Source organism: Protopterus annectens, chromosome 7.part0, assembly GCF_019279795.1.
Source record: "Protopterus annectens isolate FY-2018-M chromosome 7.part0, PAN1.0, whole genome shotgun sequence".
Lineage (NCBI taxonomy): Eukaryota > Metazoa > Chordata > Ceratodontiformes > Protopteridae > Protopterus > Protopterus annectens.
This window is the reverse complement of record NC_056739.1, coordinates 845,077,112-845,097,927: the sequence shown is the minus strand read 5'-3', so window position 1 is coordinate 845,097,927 and position 20,816 is coordinate 845,077,112. Positions and strand designations below refer to the sequence as shown.

Sequence of the window (20,816 nt, the reverse complement as noted above, 5' to 3'; positions counted from 1 at the left end):
AAAATCAATATTTCTGTTTTTATTTTTTGTCTGTCTACCTGTTTGTCTACTTATCTGTCCATCTGCCTAGCTGTATAGCTAACTAGCCACCTAGCATAGAAACATAGATGTTGATGACAGATAAAAACACATTGCCTATCTTGTCTGACCATTAATGGATAAGCTACACATGTTAAATAACCATTTTTATTTGCCAATATTTTTTGGCAGTCATCTCTTCTGTCTAATCACTGTCTCCTTTTATAGATTGCACATTGTTCTACATCACTGCAAGCACTTTTTTCTGTAAGTCACTCTGTAGAAGTTAATTTTTAGCAGCTCTCAAAATTTCAAGCTGTGGTGCATGAAATGCACATTGACTAGAAATGCATTAGATAACACTGATGTATGTGAAGGAATTGCTCCCTTAGGTGCTGTGACCTTGAACTTGAAGAGTTCAAGATGCAGGAGGTTATGCAGTTTATTCTGTATATGTTACTCACTGGATGCCTATCCAGTTAGCATACTTGACGGACATTGGTTGCCCAGGTTTCCTTTCTTGCTGTGGCCTAATAGGGGCAAAGCAGATAACTGTGAGGCACATGTATTTATTTATTTATTTTCAGTTTGATTACCGAGGAAGTCCACTGGGCCAAGAAGTGCCCATTTTCAGTGGAGGCCCAGGGAGAAAAGCTCCATGAGTAATACAATACAATAAAGGTTACAAAATACAAATAAAGGTTACATAATGAAATACAAGTGTAAGATTCATACATTCAGGAACTGCAGAGTTTAATACATCAATGTAATGTAATGTAGTGCAGACATCTGAAGATCTCCCTCCAAAAAAGTATAAAATGTATGATAGCACTTCACCCACAATCCATTGTTAAACATCACTGACCATTTCTCTACATTTCCCAATAAAAAGCAATAAATGCCTAGTAACATATGGATATATTTTAAATATCCTGGCAATATGCATAACACAGAGAAAAACTAAATTTGTCATGCTCAAGGATTATGGAGTCTTAGTGTAACAAATTAAGTTGGTAGCTAACAATAATACAACAAAGTTGGAAAATGGCACAAACACATTGGTGCCTCAGTAAAAAGAGGAAAGTAATCTTATAAGACAAATTCAAGCACAGCAAATTATACCTGTTTTGCACTGAGCAGAGAGTGATTTAATTTAAAGCTAATTTCTTAGTGGAGTTTTCATTAGCTTATCCATGACAGAGTTAAAAAAAAAATCAAAAGGTGTTCAAAAATTTACACTTTGGTTGGTATGTAACAAGATTTTATCATCATGACATTGGCTGAGAAACAATTGACAATATACAGAGTTGAAACCTTAACTGGATAGATTAAAAACCTTCCCTCATTTCATATTGGGTTGTAACCTTTCTTATTCATCAAACTTGTATGAATTCATTGTGTTGTATTACTGCTGCAAAGGCATGCAATGATAGATATCCACCCTGATGATAGCTCAAAATATTAGCACAATGTCAAATGATCTAAGTCACACAAAGTCTGTAGTAAAACAAAAGTAAGTCACTTTATGATATCTTAATTAACAGAATAATTGTTATCCTACTATGATTTACAAATGCATATCTTCAAGATTATGTCTATTAAGACACAGTTCTTCACACACATAAAAAAAAATCACTGAAAGTAATGCACATAGTAGCAGCAGTAAAGTCTGGTGCTAGTACTTTGGGCTTTTTATCACAGGAGACGTAATACTCGTTTATAGGAAAGATTAAAAAAAAAGCTTGACCTTGGATGAAAAAAATAGTGACATTTAACAGATAACTACATATAATTTTAAAACAAAAACTCAGAAATAAACTGCCTAAAACAAAATAACATAAAAAAGGCTCCAAAGAAATAAATGAAATATTTTAATCAAAAATTAATAAACACAAAGTAATTGGTCGCTTCCGTTTATGTCAAACTTCATCAGACTGAAGTCTGACATAAATGAAAGCGCTTACCAGTTACTTTGTGTTTATTAATTTTCGATTAAAAATATTTCATTTATTTCTTTGGAGAGATTTTTTTATGTTACATACCATTTTATTTTAACTACAATCCTAATTTTTTGCCGAACATTTATTTTTCCTCAGCTTGTCCGACTACAGAGATTTTGGTATTATCACTTAAACTTATTAGAATTAGGCATTCCTCAAAATGTTTAATTTAAATTATGGCTTAATAAATTGTCACTTCGTGAAATTTTACTAGAGAATAAGGAAACTCCAGGTAAACCAGTAATGGGCCGGATTCATGAAGGCTTGCACGGAGTCTTAGAGTAGAGTAAGACTCCATGCAGCCAATATGTCCGCCAAGCAATCCAGGAACAGCCAGTAGGGGCGTGCAACTGAGATCTCTAAACTAGTCCTACACGGACAGGGCTCTGATATGCAAATTACCTCAATTGCAGGTGAAAGCTATGCAAATGAGGTAAATTTGCGATCTAGGAAACCCAAACCTGTCCGAGTAGGAGTAGTGTTACTTGCAGAAATGTACTCAGTTGATAACTGAGTACGGTTCTGCAAATAGCAAAACGGAGCCGTGTCAGCTGGAAATAAAGCATGAATGTACAGGAGGAAGCATGCCAATGGCCAAAAATATGGCCATTGGCAACGGGAAGGGATGCAAATGAAAAATAAAATAACTTTTTTTTTATCCCGATCTCCAGGGTTTAACCTTAGCACAGCGCCGCGCAAACGCGCTGTGCCCTAAAAGCAGAAAATTAATAATTAAGATCTACAAATGTGGATTTTATAGTTAAAAAGAAGTTACAATGCAAGGGAATGGCAGGCTGAAGACAACATGGCCACCGAGTAGAGATTGCTAAGGGGGAAGCTCAGTCTAAGAGATGTAACTAAGCATTAGTAGGCAATCCTATGCAAATGAGAGCTAGGATAGTGAATCGCAAGTTTACATAGCAAATGAGCACAGTCAGTGGAGTGTAGGAGTAGGATAAGGGGTGTAACAGAGTAGAAGATAGGTGACATCACGAGGGTGGTATGTATGGAAGGAGTGAAGCTCATTGGAGCAGAGTGGCATGTGTCAGCTTACATTCACATAATAGTGAAAGAGGTGTGTCAACAGGTAGGCCAGGTAAAGTCAAGAAATTGAAGGTGTATGCCGTGGATAACACCAAAGTTTCTTGATGAGCGTGCATGCACGCGTGTGTGCGCCAGTAAACCCGAGTAAGAGAGTGTGCGCACGTGTTAGCATGTGTGCGCTCGTGTAGGCTTGAGTAAGCATATGTAAGGCTGTGTAAACAGTTGTAAGCGCGTTTGGGCTGGTGTGTGCGCGTTTTAACAAGAATAAGCAAGGTTTAGTCCATGTAAGCAAGTGTGTGCACGCATTGGCTGCTGTGCGCGTGTTTGCGCTTGTGTGCGCGGCGCTCCCCCCCGAGGAAACAGAAAGGAAAAAGGAAGCACACCAAATAGTGGGAAGTTACCAGGGAGTACTAGCAGAGCTAGCAGGTGAAAACAATCGGTACAGGCAATTACCCAGGCAGAACACAAGCCCAGCTCAGCACTTAAAGCTCTGCAAACAACAGTCCATTATGTTTCTCTTAAGAGACACTGCAACACTGCAGTAAGCTAATAGAACTGAAAACTGAAAAAAGCTTCACTGAGACAAAAAATGTTAAGGGCTGCCATTGCTGTTATAAGGTGACATGTGCAACATGCTGAGGGTGGTGATAATGCAAATGCTGCTGGACAACCCACAGTGAGGATATGGAGAACAGTGTACAGGCCCAGGGTTACCTACCAGGGGCTACATGAGCTGGAGATAGTGGAGCACTTTAGAGTGGACAGAGACCTCTTGCAGCAAATTGTTGAGCTGTGCAGGCCATGCCTCACACACAGAACCAACAGAGGGGAACCCATCCCAGTGGAAACTAAGGTATGCGTTGGCCTAAGAATATTAGCAACAGGTGCCTTCCAGAGACCAACTGGAGATATTATGGGAATATCACAGGCATCAGCATCCAGGGTACTGCACCAGTTCCTGGATGCCATGTCAGCACATGTCAGTGATCATGTATATTTCCCCAATTCCCATGAGGAATTGGCTAGCAATATGCATCTCTTCCAGCAAATAGCAGAATACCCTGAGGTAGTGGGTGCAATAGACTGCACGCACATATGCATCAAAGCACCAGCTGGTGAGTGGGGTAGGGTCTACTTCAACCGCAAGGGCTTCCCCTTCATCAACTGCCAGGTTGTGTGTGATGCCCAGGGCATAATACTGAATGTGTGTGCTGGCTGCCCTGGAAGCTACCATGATTCCCATATCTGGCATCTGACGCAGCTGTACCAGACATTTGCCAATGGGGACATCCCACATGGTCACCTAGTGGGGAATGCTGGCTATGCACTGGAGCCGTGGCTGATGACACCCATCAGAAATGCACACATACCTGAACAGGAATGCCATAATGAGGCACACACACAAACACGAAATGTAATCGAGCATGTGTTTGGGCTGCTCAAGTCACGGTTCCGGTGCCTGGACATATGTGGTGGAGCCTTGCAGTACTCACCAACTACATGTACCCGAATTGTCACGGTATGTGCTATGCTACATAATATGATCCTGTGAAAACAGCTGCAGCAGGACCAGCATAGGCCTGGGCCAAACAGCCCCCCACCATTGCCAAGGCCATCACAGGCAGAGCGTAACTCGGAGGAGGAACAACCTGAGCCTGCCCCAGTAGGCAGAAGGAGGCGTGCCCAGTATGCTTTGGCCTTGGCAAAGAGGCAACGCATAGCACATACACTGGATCAGTAGGAACTCTGGAAATGATACCTCTCTCTGACCCACGCATATAGTAAAAGGGATGCCTACGTTGACACTACCTGCTTTCAAACATGTATAGGGAGTGTAGTATGTGCATCCAACATAGGCAGCCCTGCATCAACACCTAAGGCATGATTGCCATGTGTTAAGCAATATAAAGCAGTGCTAATCAGCATTTACCACCATGAAATATATGTAAACAAAATCTCACACCCCAACTACTACAAATGTGGTCAATGTAGAGTAATACTGGCCAATGTCCAGCAATGAGGGTAATATTGAGCAATGTTGAACAAGCTGGGTCTAGGTAGGGCATAGCTGAACAAAAGCCAACATGCTCATATTTGCTCTACTGGCCCCTAAGCAGTCTGGTCTGCTCAGTATGAAAATATAAGCAGCGATGGGCCTCGAACCCAGGATACTGTGCACTATAGTCATAGCACTGAACCACTAAACCATGACAGTATTGCAGTGGTTAGCCTGTATGAAGAAATGTCAATAAGTCTATGCAAAGTATTTCATGAGAACCCTGCAGGCACAGCATAATCCCTGTTGAGTTATGACACAAAGGTGAGACCTGCAGTAAGAATAGAACCTGACTTTCAACACACACAGTACAAATGTTAATATTGGACATGTAGACATACATCAACAAATGTAGTGGACCTCAGACAGCAACATACTGAAAGGTCACACTGGGCATGCTCACACACTTGAATACATGAGACAAATGTCAGGCAACAGAACACTGACAGTCTGAACTGAGCATGCTCACACACTTAGGCCATGTTGGAGTACAGCATTGGGCCACATATAACAGGCAGTTGCATGTGTTAACCCACAAACCTCTCACTATCCAGCAATCTGCCCTGTGCACACACTGAATGACAACAGACATGTAAATAATATAGTGGAACCCTGCCATAAGCAAATATGTTCTGCAGATACCTAGGTGGTTCATAGAAAGCGTGAAAGCAAAGATGATAAAAACCTGCAACCAGTATCAGCAATAAACATTGTGCATCATGAAAATTAGCATAGATCCAGAGGTTGATACCAGGCTATCTGCCCTAGGGCATGTACAAGCATAGCCAGAGTGTGTTTGGCTTCTGCAACCCAGTCTAATCAGAATACTGTGCCTCTGAATAGTAGGTCACACAAGATAGCCCATTCATGTTGAGTGTATTGTGCCTCTGTCTAGCAGGGACCCAGAAGATATTGCATGGGTAAGCATGTGATCACCCATCCACATGTCAAGATGTCACCTGTAGGTATTCAGTGGGTGGCTCTACCTATGCAAAACCGGGACTACACTCCGGAGTGAGTGGAGGCTTTCTGATAATAGTCTGTCCCCTTAGCATGTCCTTTTAACATCAGTGCTGAGGTATATGTCCCTGGAGTGTGTAGCTCCAAGAGAGTTGGATATCCTGAGGTGGAGCATGTCCAGTAAGTCTGGGTCAGATATTGCCTGCAACTACAGGCACACAACACATCCGTGTAGGTGGTAAGTGACTGAGTACAGCTGGAGTTACTGTATCGGAACTGTGCAGGGCATCTGTGTGAGTCCCTACATCTGCTCGATGAGTGACATTTGTGGCCATTACAGTTGCTGCAGGTGTCAGGTAAGGTACATCCCAAATGTGGCATAGTAACCAAGCATGATCGTGAAGAGTATCGGGGCACAATGACCACACGTGATCAACATGTGAAACCATGTGGGATATGGTGGGCTATGTAGACGTACTGTCTAACCACTATGGCAAAAGGATTGTCAAAGGCGAGAGTACAAACAGGTTGTGTCCACAAACCGTAACAACCACTACTGTATGTAATGGATCACAACCTATGTGGTAATGTGTGGGCATTTTGTCATCCTCAAAGGGGATGACTATGCAACTAATGGCATGTAGCCGGGGGTCATGGCTCAGGCACCATTCAACCTATCTCTGTGAGACCCTGTATGAGTATGCATGTGCCAGCAGGAGAGCTGATTATGGCACCCAGTTTGCAGTCATCTGCGAACATGGGCAGCCATAGCCCTCCTGTGATAGCCTGTACATCACACAAATATATACTGAACAAGAGAGGTCCCAGGACTGAGCATTGTGGGATGCCATGTGTAATGGGTGTATAGTCAGACATGGCACCTGCAACACTGAGCATGTGGGTGCTATCCCTGATCCAGGTAGCAATCCATAGTGTCAGATATGTGTCGATATTGATGCTGGGGAGCCTATGCATAATGGCCGAGCGGGGTATTGTGTTGAAGGGTTGTGCAAGGTCCAGGCAGGCTGTGTGGACAACCGTCCCAACACTGATGGACCTGGTAATTGTTGAAAGAATATGAACAGGTCCAACAGTCAAGATCTGCCCACAACAATGCTGTAATGTGTAGGACCCAGTGTCTGTAGGTTTCCCATGTCTATGTGCATGAGTCCCATTACAATGCACCCCATAGCTTTGCAGAACAGGCTAATTAGCCTTTTAGGCTGATATTGCCTGTGGTCTGTTGTGGCAGTAATCAGTGGAGTGGGACCACTATTGCTGTATGCCATTCCGTGGGTACATATGCTGCAGTAACTCTTATGTCGAACAGTGACATAATGTGAGTGTTATGTCTGTCATGAAGGCTGTGTACGACACAGGCTGGGACATCGTCTGGTCCCATTGATACTGTGATGTCCACTGTGGGGAAGGCAGCACTCACCTGTTTACTCATGATGTCTGGGGCATTACACTCTGTTGGTATGGACAGTACCACCTTAGGGGGGATGTGGGGGACACATCTGCACTGAACCTGTTTGCCAGGATGATGGCAATGTCAGTGGGTTTAGGGTATGTGTAGTCAGTATGCAGTAACACACAGCATATCAGTGAGTGTCCAGCCAGGTACCTGAATCGACTGAAGAAGGCCTTGTGAGTGCCCAACATGTCTGGTGCAATTGTCCATTAGAAGCATGCCTGGCATAATTACCTAAGTGATTGTAGCTGTCTGCTAGTACAGATCACAGATGCCTTCCCTGTCTGGGATTGTGCTCTATCATGTAGTAGCTTTCTCCATTTGTTGTAAAGCATATGAATGGCTGGGGTCTACCACACAGGTCCACTGCCATTGCAGGAATGATCCAGTTGTTATTTTGGATGTAACGATCCATGCGGTCCTCTAAGTGTCCATAGAATGTGTATGTAAAGGATACAGCAGTCTGAGCATTACTTACCACTGACCCAGGGTCTCTGAAGGATACCACCGAAGTTTGGAGGAGTGTGACATTTTCCTATGGGAAGTTCACCAACATTACCCAGGAAGGGTGTGAGGACGGGATATGGATGTCCAGTGAGATAAAGTATGTTCTGCCCTTAGCAATGAGGGGTATATCACAGGTGTGGCACATAGAGTCCCCATGTCGGTGATGATCATATCCAATATGTTGTCCCCTCGTGTGGGTGTGGTGACCGGTTGTGCCATAGCATATGAGTGTAGAAATAGTAGCAACTGTTGGTTGAGGGTGCTGTGGCCTGAGTACTATTCACAGTCAATGTGTGGGTATTTGGTGCTTGGGGAGACCTTCATATTGTCCAATGTTCCCAGGAAAGCTGAGTGGGGTTGCTGAGTTGGGGAGTGTGGTCTGTATCAGGCAACAAACCAAAAGGCCGATTTGCACAATGTTAGGTGCATATGTATGGTCTGTGATGCTTTGTGCAGTGCTACCAACCCGATGGTATGTGTATCTGTGATGTATATGGATACACCCCCTAATTGTGTTGGCCATTCTGAGTTATGTGGTCAGAAAGCATGGTACGAAATACAACCTGGTAGTGCTGGTGTGCATGTGGGAGCCTGAACCAAGTGTCTGTTAGTGCACAGATATTGCTATCCTCCATACTGAGGAGATCCCTGAGTGGGCGCAGTTTGAGGGTAGTACATCTGGTGTTGAGCAACATTACCCTCAGTGTCGTGTACTCTGTAATGTCTATGGAGGTGGTTCTGTCCTTTGAGCCCCGCTTAAATAAGGCAGTATGGTGGCAGCAAGTACCCTAGCCAGTATTCAAAGGTCCAAGGGTGACAGGTGCAAGCTGTCCATAGGGAAGCTATGTGGCATGTCGAGCATGTCACCCCAGGGTGACAGACACTGTATCCCCTTTGAATAACACCAATATGTTAGCCAACTGTTAAACGTGATCAGTGTGTTGGTATACTGTGACATCATACTTGGTGAGTGTAAGATGCTAGACAAGGTCAAGGTAATACTGGGCTGGGCTACATGATCACAGAGTTCCTCTATGTTTCATGTCATGTGGTCCAGGGAGGAACATCTGAGGTTGTACGCACTGCACCAGCTTGAACAATGATGGAGCCAGTCCTAGACTTGTTTTGGAGTGACCTGAGTGCATGTGTCATGTGGCGAATCCTGGCCCCTGAGAGACAGTTCAAAGTGACTATTCCCTTGTTTGGCCTGGTGAGTGTGACAACAGTGTGTTTGACATTGTCACCTATAACAAGTGTATCAGGTGTGTTGGTTAGCCCAAAGGGCAGTGACTGTGTGGCACACTGACATTGTGAACTGTGTGACATGTGGGCATTGTAATGGGGTAGCAGCTGTATGTGTGCCTGCTGTGGAGGTCCCTGCTGCTTAGGCAGAGTGTATGTAGAGCCTCCGAATATGTGTATATGTGATAATGTGGTTTGTGTGCTGTCACTATCGGTGTATGTGAGACTAATATGTGGTGTGTGTGGTCACCCCCACCACCTGATAGACTATGCCAGTCAAGGGTCGAGAGAGCTCAGCGTCCTGTATGTCAATATTGTTACATCTCCCACATATATGTGAGTGTGATGTGAGGAGGAGAGGGTCATCTGTGTACATGAGGCAGATGTAACATTGTGTCATAACCACAAAATTCACTAGCTGGACTGGAGAGTACACATTAAACCGACCCCTGGATATGCCAGTGTATTACGATGACATACTCTGTAGCCTGAGCACAAAGGATCAGTAGGGTGTTAAGTGTGTAAAAGAGTATAACTGGGATTAGTGCTCAGGTTTGTTGGTGTTTTGTAAAGAGTGGCTGAGAAGGAGTCCAGACTGAGATTCATGACATGTCCTTCAGCTATGTAATAAATAGTAATGTACACGCATATATGTGCTGAGTCAGGGACAACTGTACCTTACTGACATTGCCAACATCCTATCAGACAGGCCCATGTATACATACCCACCTCCCACAGACAATAGTCCCTGACATCATACCAGGGGATATCATGTGTAGAATGGCTGAACAGCTCCCCCCAAAGCCAAAAGCATGGCAGCAATTGGATTACATTGTTTCCCAATATGTGTCATGCATGCACTACAGAACAAACAGACCCTACACCTGAACAGTCTATTGAGCCTCACCCACTCCACAGAACCTGGAACCATTGAATGTGTTACAGCAACATAAGGCACTTCCCACATGTGTGGGTGCACAACAAACCATGGGAAGTATAGTCCAGTAAGCCTATAAAGTCTGATCTGCAAGGCCATGGAGTGCATCATGGCAGACGTGATAAACAGAGCTATTGGAAACCGACAAACACACAACCCTACCAACTGTGGTATGTTCATGTGCAGATCATGGTTCCCAAGCATGCTACACCATTTGCAAGGCAGCCACCCAGGACATACATCATGGAACAGAGCTACACATGTCCCACATAGACTTTGAACAGCTCTTCATCAACATCACAGACACATGTCATATCCACAAAATCAACAATCTGTGCATAGATATGTGTTGACATATGGAGGGATGTCAATGTGTCCACAGATAGATCACACAAGGTGAGACTCACGGGGTCCTGTACAAGCTGTTGATACCTGTCAACTTACATCGATCATTCCTGGGATTGCAAAACAATGTGTACACACATTACCATGTCCACTCTGATGATGTCATCATCCTACAAATATACCAGGAGAACAGAAATCACCCAGTAAAGCATATAGCGCGCTGTGTTAATGCGTATCTCACTAGTATCATGACATAGGTAGGGGTTTGAGTTCTGCAAACGCCAAGGGTGTGTGTGTGTGTGTGTGTGTGTGTGTGTGTGTGTGTTTCCTTTGAGAGGAATAGACTTTTTGGAGACTGGGAAAACATATTAAAAGAGGTACATCCCTCTTTGGAAAGTCCGATGATGTCAGCATCCTACAAATATTCAAGGAGAACATAAACCACCCAGTAATGCATATAGTGCGCCATGTTAATGCGGATCTCTCTAGTATCATAACATAGATAGGTAGGGGTTTGAGTCCTGCAAACGCCAAGTGTGTGTGTGCCACAGGTGGTCAATGCAGTGTGGGTTTCGCTTTTACTATGGTATGACAAATGTTTCAAACAATATGTGCATTGCACACATCGGGTATCTGCATGTCAAATAAATATGTGTACATGTGACCTCAATCAGTACATAGGTGTGAAGCCTGCATACGACATGAATACATTTGTAACCTTTGACAGATTGTGCCGCTGCTTCACAAATCATGAGTCACATATGTATGTCTGTGTCAAGCCTGGCCAATGTAGTGATCCGTGGCCAAGGACATCTCTGCCACACACACCCATGACAGGTACTATAGAGTACTGTGAGTGAGGGTAATTGCCGGGGTATATGTCAGACATGTTCATACACAACAATGACTGGCAATAATGGACAGTCATTATAGGTGTACACCAGCCCTGTGGATATGCATGCAGGCCCCTAATGTGTTATGTGAAACACCGAGGGACCCCACAATACCTATAGATATGTGGATACCAAGGGACAGATGACATAACACGTGTCTGTCTGTACACATTGGTACCCAACAGACATGTTGAGGGCTACCACCTATGTGGTACTATCGGGATAGTATGTATAGTAAATGTGGATGAATATGCCATAGACGGCTTACTGCTATACAGCATGTATTGGACAACAGGTATCTGTCTGTATGACACCCTTGTGTAGGATATGCGTCCCATCCAGGGAATGCAGTGTAGGCCAATGCATGCATTTCCAGATGTTGATGGACATATCCCTAGTGTATTTGCATGTACCTAAGAGGGCTATATGCCACACAGGTGTGGTCCCAGGAATGTGTGGCAGTCAATACCACTGGTTACTGGGAGGATCTAACTGTTACTGAGTTCCCTACAACTGTGAGTCATTTGTTAGGACATCATCTAATGATTGGTTATAGGCATGCTGTTGAGATGGTGTATACTACCAGACTGCAGATCATTGACAGATATCAACAGTATCACCCACAGCATAGTGCCAACCCATGTCATACACACATGTGTACCCATGTTAGTACATATCTGTAGTAGAATGCATACTGGCCATAGAAAGATACCATGATATGTTAACAATGTGTAAAACAGGGTAAGTTGCACATCCCATGTGTCCACTATGCACGTACATGCAGACAGTGCGCACACACCATGTTCACAGATGTACACCCGCTAATTTGTAATGCACACATCACACACGTACTGTCCACTCACTAACACATGCTGGCAACACTGTACACTTCAGCCAAGTGGCACATGGTTGGATATTACATACTCAGGACTAACACTGGTGTAAACAATGCTACAGTGACTATCACAGCTGTGATTCATGATGCCTGCTCAGGTATACCTACAAGGATATCATTACACTTTCCCGTTGTCAACTTGCTACTATTGCTACACTGCTATAATGTCACCCTGTGCATCAGAACCATGTTAGCCTGTTCATGCATCAATGTTACAGATGACAGGAGGTGGCACAGATGTCATCATATGCACAGGGTGTGTTGTAGGTCTGCCAGAGCCCGACATTAACCCATCCAATTGGCATTCCTGTGTGTGTGTGTGTGTGTGTGTGTGTGTGTGTGTGTGTGTGTGTGTGTGTGTGTGTGAGGGACAACAGTATTGCATGGGCCAATGTTGATGTAATGTGTGTGTGTATGTGTGAGCCCTAGTTGTATGGTAAATGTGTGTGTGTCTGCATGCACACAACTCCACCATGTGGCTGCCATATACGGGTGGTTGTGGGATAGCCACAGACTGCACCTGTACCTAGCAGGGGTGCTACGGGCAGTATCGGGTACCAACCCTGACTGGGTGCTGTCATCAGAGGCAGAGGTATGATGACTGGACCCATGTCCCTGCTGGGACTGGCCAGTGCCAAGTGCACGTGGTCTAGTAGGATGGTCAATCGACAGGCCAGCCCCAGCATCGCTAGGGCTGGCACTGCCACTATGGGAGTGGCTGTGATCTGTGGTCCATCTGCGACGACTGCCAGCTGATGCTGTTGCTGGCATGCATCTGCGTCGGCTTCTCATCCATCCCACATGGTCCTGGCTCATGGCTAACACATCGTGGAGGACATCTAATGTCTCCTCCACTGGCTATCAATGACCTCGGTGTAATTCCGGATGTCACCAGCAAGGTAAAAGATGCTGTCATTGATAGCAGTTTAATGGGCCCTCTGCACCCTTAGTCCCTGTCGGGTGTACCATTCCATATGTGCCTGCATTACAGCCCGCAACATACTGGAGGTTGTAATACCTCTGGGGGCATGTCTGCCAGGGGCAATATGACCAATGGTGCTCCCCCGAGAATCCCTGGACATCCGCCTATGTGGTACCATTCCAGTAATCTGGCTATGGCTGCTGTGAGGGGATGCACGTGCCATAGATACCACACTCTCCTAGTCAATGCCAACTGTATGCTGTCTCTCAGCTAAGGCCATTGGTGACGAGGGATGTATTGGCAGTATGAGTGTGTGCATAGATGGGGTTGACCGCTGTGTAGTGTCAATTGGTGGACGAATGACAGACCCTGTCAGACCTTCCTGTGCCACAATACATGTCTCATCATCTCCACTATCAGTGGCGGTGACATCAGGTTCCCTGCTGCATTCAGCCACCCCTAACTCAGCACCTGTGGAAAGAAGACAGGAAACACACTTTACAATCTGTACGTGATGTTAGCACACATGCACGCATGCACACAGGAACACAGGAACACATGCACACATGCACACATGAATACATGCACACATGCACACATGCACATAAATACACTGCTCACCACAGCACATACACACACACACACACACCAGCAATCCAACACATACACAATAGTGGGTGATGGTGGGTGACAGTATCACAAGGCAAACAGTCACCACACACGTGTCAGCATGCAGAATATGTGTTGCTCAAGACCATGCAGTGCAAGTGTAGACAGCCCTATCTAATGACATTATACATGGCCTTGATGCATGTGTGTAGTTGTTTAGTGATTGGGTACACCCAGGAACAGAGTGTGTACATGGACACAACATTGCTGTGCAAGTATTATCTGCTCTGCAATGTCATGTGCACCATCACTCAATGGTATACATACCATGGCTGCATGTGTTATCTGTGTGACACAAAGATTGTCATGTCTGATGACAGTGTCTGTGTCCATAGCACATAATAGTGGGCACAGGTGTAGCGAATGCATGCAATGTACAGACATGGGATGAGTGGTGCATGTAGACGTGAAGGAATGCCAATGCCCGACATGGTTATGGTGAGTGTGGCACATATTGCAGATATGTCAGTGCCAGCCACGACATGGCATGCTACACGACTGCAGCATTAAACACCACACATACCCAATGTGTATCATGTGACCTATACACCCAATAGCATTCCAGGACATATATGTGACTCTTTGTACAGATGGTGACTGATATGCAGAATGTGTATACTAGCATATGTAAGCATGCACACAACATGCTATGCATGGTGTGTATAGGTGCATATGTTTGCATACACAGAACAATGAGGTGCACAGCAAAGACTGCTATGTGTAGTACTGTGGCCACTGTAACTGGATGGGGTGTAGTACCATGTGCCATCATCATCATCATGCATCGTGTGGTCATTCACGGCTACTGCTGTGCGACAGACCACCGCCTAGCATGCTGTACCTGAAATGCAGTGCCGTGGATATGTTCACTATTACACAGCCACTTTGTACATGGGTGTATGAGGTGCCTAGTAGGGAGCATTGCCTCACATGACTGTGTTATGTGTTGAAGAGTGTTGCACAGCCCCATGATAGGCCTCTACCCCCGAGGTACGTCATGTGTGTGTGGATGATATGTGGGATACTGACGTGTGACCTTACAGCGGGTGTGTGGTTGCGCCATATGTAGCATGACTTTGTGTACTGCATGTGATCAATGTGTTATGTTGTGTACAGGTGTTGCAACTATGCCTATCCAATGTGCAGTATGGGGTTGCCACAGCTGTGTGCCATGCTCTGTGTATTGCATGTCATTGAGGCAGCTGCTGACATTACTGAGCTGTGCAACATCTCACAGCAAACATGCATGGCATGCATTATGCGTAGATGTGTTACGTGTACATGGCCTACACCTCACCTATGACATGCATATTTCATTACCAACATCAACATCCAACACTCACCAGCATGGATCGGCTGCCCTGCTGTCACACCAGAGGGACCTATGAGAATATGAGAGGGTTCATCAGTGGCCACAACTGTGGCATTGCTACAGTGGGTATGCTAAACTGCAGTACAACAACAGTCAACAGTCACAGGTATAGGTGCAGGGATATTATTCAAACTACCCGTATTGCAGCTGAACTGCTAAACACACAGTACACATCTCACGTACACATAATCTAACAATACAGTTAACTGTAGTCTACAGACTGGGCATGTTACCTGTTTGCTCCAGGTGGATGTGCTGGGTGGCTCCGGCCTCCATTACAACACATGTCAACAACAAACAAGGTTGTTGCAGCTGTTGTCCAGGCGCCACCACGCTTAGGAGCAGCTCCTCCACTCTGGTGAGGGGGGGATAAATGGCCACCCCTCCACCTGTGGCAAGCTGCTGTCTTTGGATATCAGAAGCACGCCGCCGGACTTGTCTAATTAAATAACTGCAGTGATGCCATACCTGCTCATATGTCCGGTTATGCATGCCTATGTCATTTACCCAACTAACAAGTTCCTGCAACAGTGCAGTCTGCTCCTGCTGGTGCTGGCCCCTTCTGGAGAAGAGCATTGTGTACTGCTGCAAAAGGCTGTTGCGTATCACCTCTTCCTCCTCCGCTGTATACGCTTGGTTGCGGTGGTGGGCCATCTGGATGAAAAATATATGAACAATATGTGTGAGAGTATCCTGTGTCACACTTTACACCTTTACCCACAGATATCACTTTACTGCCATATATACCATCCTATTGGCTGTCAGAGGTTGCACATGTTCAATACCATGTATTGGTTCTCAGGCCGCAACTAACTAATACTGCCTGGCAGACTCTATATATCACACCACTATACAACAGTACCCGACACTGTTTGTGACACATTGCACAACCTCAAGACAGGGGTGTATATCACACCGATGCACGAACTGAGATGTCATCCATTGCAATGGATGTATAGTACAGGTACAGCAGTACCAATCAACCACTCTAATCATTGATGCCATAGCCCTGCCTAACAGATGTGTCTGGTTGTTACTATAGGTGGCATACTGCTGTAACAGATTATATATGTTGCTGGATATACACATTTACCCTGTAACACACATATGATCACAGCCATTGTACAGGCATAATCACACACACATCAGGCAAGCATACAATGCACCACTGTATGCCAACACAGATGAGCATTACCTGTGTACCATATGGTACTGTGTGCCACTACTTATACACCCTTATGTCTGCATTCTGTCCTCTGTGGAGACTACAGGAAAGACACATGACAGTGTTTCCAAGAAATGTGAACACACACCATACTGTGCTGTTTAGGCCTACAGCTTCAGGTAGTACTGCAGTTCATATTGGTGATGGATTCACCAGCAGTACCACTCACTAAGCATACATGTATTGCTTTAGCCTACAATGAGACACCACAATCATCAACGGAGAACTACGTCACATCATCTGCCGTACTACTATGTCTGCCTAACAGTACATTACACATCAGTTGCTGTCCTCACAGCTAGGATAGGCACTACCATGTCAAATACAACATCACAATAAGCTATCACACCTTTACAGACCTTGCACACATTCAGTGTTACACTTATGCAATGTCACATAGCAGCTATTGCATTAAGTACATGTGTGAGTGCATAGTGTCATAGGTAGATAATATGCTATTGGCCCTAGGGCCTACAGCAGCCTAGCCATATGCTACCCTGGCCTTTGACACACATGTACTTTGATTTCACTTGCCCCTGCCAACCTGAACCACAGAGGTGTTTCCTGGGGTGTATTACCAATCTCCCACATAATCATCAGGGGTATTTATAGCAACTGCTAAGGAGGAGCCTTGTTTGCTATTGCTATGTGGTCTATTCTGGTGTATGGCATATCTCTGAGATGGGAACTTATCCCTCCAGCATGTGCCGTTTAGTGAGCTGACAAGGTTTAGGGCCCTAGAGCATTTATCCCAGAGGGATTGTGATATGTTGCCATGGAGGTCACCTCTGTGTGGCCAGTTTGCAATACAGTGTACTTGTGATTTTGTGAGTCAGTCTGCATAGGGCATTTGTTTGCAGCCAGTATTACCCTCTGGGGGGGTCTGTCTGTGGCCTGTTCACCTGGTGTAGTTGTCATGTGAAGTACATACCACACAGGGCATTGTGATGAGTACAGGGGAACTCTACCCTATACGTCCATAGCTGACACACCTGTTGTCATGACACATACCACACAGACAGATTACAGGTGTAGTGTGGCACTGTCTTCATCAAAGCAGAGGTTACTGTCCACCTGTGTCCCATGTTCCCTTATCACACCTTCACTGTTAGGTACATCTCTACCTATGTGGTGGTTAATAGGTACACTGTTTTGGGAAGGTGGAATGGCACTGCTGTATCAACACTTGTCTATAGTCCGTGCCTTGGTCACTACACACCTGTTGCGGTACATATGAACCCGTGTCTCTCTGTCTCTGTCTCTCTCACTCCATATGTGTGTGTGTGTGTATATATATATATATATATATATATATATATATATATATATATATATATATATATATATATATATATATATATATATATATATATATATATATACATTATTTATTATTTATTTTACATTTGTTGACCGGGCTAGTCTAGCTGGATATATGTCCATTTTCAGTAGAGGCCCGGGGAGAAAAGCTCCAAACACGAATAATGACAAAGTTAACAATGTTCAGAACCAGTAATAATCACAATACAGAGGTAGCATTGGTCTACTGAACAGTTGTAATAATAAATTTGTATATTAAATAATTATAGTAAAAATTAAACTAAACAATTCTACAAAATTTAAATTAAACAATTCTACAAAAAATTAAACTAAACAATTTTTACAAATCATACTAGAAGGTATGAACAAGTCTTAGAAAAGGGAAATAATATATATGTTATTCTCATATAACAGAGTAGGAGTTGTAAGTAGAATTGAAGGCAAAGGTTACAGGAGTAGGGATAGGGTTAAGAATATAAAGTGGAAAAAAGATGTCAGTGAGGGTTAGTACATGGACAAAGCCAGTGAGTTTTCAGATGTTCTTTAAGATGTTTTTTTAAAAAGAGAAGTAGAAGTGATGGTAGATAATTCAGCAGGAAGCTGATTCCAGAATTTACCTGCAGTGTTTGAGAAAAGTGAATCCCCGGCTTTGTTGTTAGCTTTATTTGATAAAACTAGAAGCTTGTTAGCAGAGCGTAGTGTAGGTAGATTAGTATTAGGAGTAATTAGATTAGTCGGGATAGGGGTGTTGTTAGGGAGGTATAGAATCTTTTGCATAATAAGCAATTGTTGAAAGAGTATATGGTTTTGCAGTTCTAGCCATTCAAGTTGCTTGAGGTTAAGGCAGTGGTGAGTTTTAAAGGGGGAACACGTGATGAATCTAGCTATGCTATTATAACAGGTGGAGAGTTTGGAGAGGTTGTTTTTGGATAGGTTGGTATATATGACAGAGGCATAGAAAAGCGTGGAAATGAGGTGGGTCTGAGCAATTCCTTTCCTTGCAGGAGGGGTAAGGAAGGGTTTTATTCTATAGAGGGTGCCAAGTTTTCTGTTAACAGACTTTATAGTAGAGTTTATGTGTTCATCGTAGTTGAGATGATTATCAATAGTTACACCTAGTAGACGGGTTGTAGTGTCTGGGTTGATGTTGGTACCATTGTTAGAGGTTATAGAGAAGAAAGGAATGGATGATTTATGAGTAGGAGTAAAAAGCAGTAGTTTTGTTTTTTTGGGATTTAGGAGGAGGCAGTGTTGTATAAACCAGTTTTCAACATTCTGAAAAACAGTTTGGGTGAGGGAGTGGAGAGAGGATATATCCTTGGCTGTACATATTAAGGTGGAGTCATCTGCATATTGAATGCAGGTGGCTTGAGGTATGTTCATGTGTAAGTTGTTAATAAATAAGGAGAAGAGTAGGGGACCTAGGATAGAGCCCTGGGGTACTCCAATATTTAATGGAAGTAGTGAAGATAGATTGTTATGCCAAAGTACTGCTTGCTGTCTATTTTCCAGATAAGATCTAAACCATTGTATGGCTTGGGGATCAAGAGAGTGAGCCTTTAGTTTGTCAAGCAGTAGGTTATGGTTTACCATGTCAAAGGCTTTTGACAGGTCAATAAATAGTGCAGAGGAAAATGTGTTGTTGTTGCGGTTTTTATATATAGAGTCGGTAAAGGATAAAAGGGCAGTAGATGTGCTGTGAAATGGCCTAAAGCCATGTTGGCAGTTAGCCAGTAGGTTGTTTTGTAGTAAGTGGTTAAGTAGTTGTTTGTGAATACATTTTTCCATTATCTTAGCTAATGGGGAGAGTAGAACAATAGGGCGGAAGTTAGAAAGCTCTGTAGATGGTCCTCCTTTATGCAGAGGGATGATATGGGATATTTTCCATAGAGCAGGGATTTTGCCCTCAGAGATAGTTCTGTTAATAAGGATAGAAATGGGATAATCTATGGCTTTTGCAGCTATTTGTAGGTATTCAGATGGGAGTCGGTCAGCAGAAGGGGTGCAAGGTTTCAATTTTTGAAGTAGCTTACAGATGAGAGATGTAGATACAGGTTGTATTTGAAAGGTAGGTAATGAAGTATTGCAGATATTTGGTTGGGATACAGTGATGGGTGGTAAAGAATTGGCCAGGGCTTGAATGGCTTCTGCAAAGTAGTTATTAAAGGCATCAGGGATCAGGTTGGAGTTGCTATTGTTGAAACCGATTGGGTCTGGAGTAGTAGTGTGATCTGGCTGAAAGAGTTTGGTTATTTCAGACCAGAATTTTTGTGGAGTTTGTTGATTGTTGTTTTGAAGGTGTAGGTAGAAATCTTTTTTGTATATCTATTTCACCCTTTGTATATCTATTTTGTATATATATATATATATATATATATATATATATATATATATATATATATATATATATATATATATATATATATATATATATATATTCTATACATGCATATCTATACACATACATGTACACATCCATTGCTGTTTACATGGAGTTACGTATAGGCACATGTACAGTCCACCTTTCACGGTGGGGATATCACTTATGCGACAGTTGTGGGATGTATAGGTATGTGATTAAATTGCACAGTGTTGTGCAGAATGCATGTGAGTGTCCTCAGCCCTAGTTGCATTAGCAGGCCTCACTGGCTATAACACAGCAGATCTGACACATCTGTCCCACAGCATTTAACCACCACATGACATATATCAACACTACCTTAGCTGGCCGTAGGCATAGGCCAACTGGGCGGCCGCCTAGGGTGCCACTCTAGCAGGGGTGCTTTTCCACTATATATGTGGTGTAGTACGACAAGGATGAGGGCACCAGGAAGTGTGGTAGGGGGCACCGTGGAGCCCTTTTGCCTAGGGCACCAGTTGACCTACGGCCGCTACTGCGCACTGCATGCTGTTTTCTAAGCCACACAATACGACCTA

At 43.8% G+C, this 20,816-nt stretch overlaps 1 protein-coding gene across 13 annotated transcripts in view; it reads left to right on the top strand.

Moving 5' to 3' along the window:
- Nucleotides 1-20,816, top strand: part of LOC122806731 (plasma membrane calcium-transporting ATPase 2) — a 2,851,771-nt gene that overhangs the window by 2,122,173 nt on the left and 708,782 nt on the right. The gene's annotated exons all lie outside the window — the stretch shown is intronic.